The sequence below is a fragment of the Echinops telfairi genome, unplaced genomic scaffold (genome assembly GCF_000313985.2).
Source record: "Echinops telfairi isolate 266 unplaced genomic scaffold, ASM31398v2 ScPeMD7_1;HRSCAF=3_0, whole genome shotgun sequence".
Taxonomy (NCBI): domain Eukaryota; kingdom Metazoa; phylum Chordata; class Mammalia; order Afrosoricida; family Tenrecidae; genus Echinops; species Echinops telfairi.
This window is the reverse complement of record NW_022103896.1, coordinates 31,083,596-31,085,235: the sequence shown is the minus strand read 5'-3', so window position 1 is coordinate 31,085,235 and position 1,640 is coordinate 31,083,596.

Below are 1,640 nucleotides of genomic sequence, written 5' to 3'. Positions count from 1 at the left end.
ATCTACTTTGTAAACACCTAATTCACGATAAAGAGTGGAATAAATACTAGACACACACACCGCACCAGCAGCCAAAGTTCCACGTTTCTAGGTGTCAGAGAGGCACTCCAGTGCATACATCACGACTAGCTTTCTCCTCTGTAGGTGTTTCATGGTCCAGGAGGGCATACCGAGCACCTGTTGGATTTAGTGGTAACTGCAGTTATGCAATCACCTAGAAATCAAGGATTTGACCGAGCTCTAGGAGCTATGAATTAGAATAGATTCAAAGGCACACAATAATATAATCTTAAATTACTGAGGCCTGGAACAATTTTTTGCAAAAATCCATAGGGAAGACAATATAGATATATAAAAATGCTCTTCATTTTTATATATTCAGACTAATTATGCAATTTTTCAGTTTCAACTATTTCTGGTAATAAAGAGCTGAATTGTTCACTCATGGAATCAATTCCTATGCTGACCTAGTTACTGACATATTACTTTTTATGAGTCTAGATCAATTTGCACCACAAATTACCCTTACTTCTAGTGCTCTTACTATACACTTGGCTTTCTTACAACATGGATGGCTCTAGTGGCACTGTGGTTTAGGCATTCTTGGCTGATAACGAGGTCAGTGGTTTGTAGGCAACAAGCGGCTGACTGCTCCACTGGGAAACATGAGGGTGCCTGCTCTAAGATTGAGCCTCAGAAACCCTATAGCCACAGGGTCACTAGAACTCCTATTGGTGGCAGTAGGCTTGGTTTGGGTTAAGACAAATAAAAAAAATTAGCACAGGGCTTATCTCACTCATTCACATAGATTTCAACTCATAGCAACACTGTAGAAAGAGTAAAACTGCCCTCGGGTTTTAAAGGCTGTAATCTTCAAAAGCCAAAGATCAAATACTATGGCATATGGGTCAAATCTGGCCCCTTGGCATAGTTTTCATAAACAAATCTTTTTGGATCAGGGCCATAACCATTTGTTTACATATAAGGCTGCTTTTGTACTGTAGCGACAGACTTGAATAGAAGCAACAGAGAGCAGATGGTTCACGAAGTCAATTTATTATCTGGTCCTAAATTGAGGATTAGGAACTTCAGATGCTCTTGAAATGGCAGGTGTAATTTGACAACCATATTATCTAAACTTAAGCAGTCACTTAAACTCAAAGGAGCATGGTGAAATGGCAACTAAAATAGTAATATGTGCACATCTTTTATTTTTTGTACCATTCTATGTAAGTATAAGCAAATGTTATCTGGGTTTCAGTTCAAAAAATCAAACCACTTCTGTGTAAAAGACTTAAGGGCTTTTATATACCTTGGTTTTACAGGTTGTGTGTGTGTGTGTGTGTGTGTCAGAAAGAGGAAGAGAGAGAGAGAGAGAGAGAGAGAGACCGGGGAAGCATTTATAAGGCATCTACTTAAGAATCTAGCTGACCAGTGAGTCACTATGGAGCCATTTTCTTTTAAGGAATTAAGGAATAGCAGCTTTATTTGTAAACTAGAAATCTAAAAAAAGAAAAATATGGGAAATCAGCACCCCAGAACATTACTCAACAATATAAAGGAACAAACTACTGATATGCATGCATGTGCGTGCGCATGCGCGCGCACACACACACAGCTAATTTCAAAAGGTCAGACAG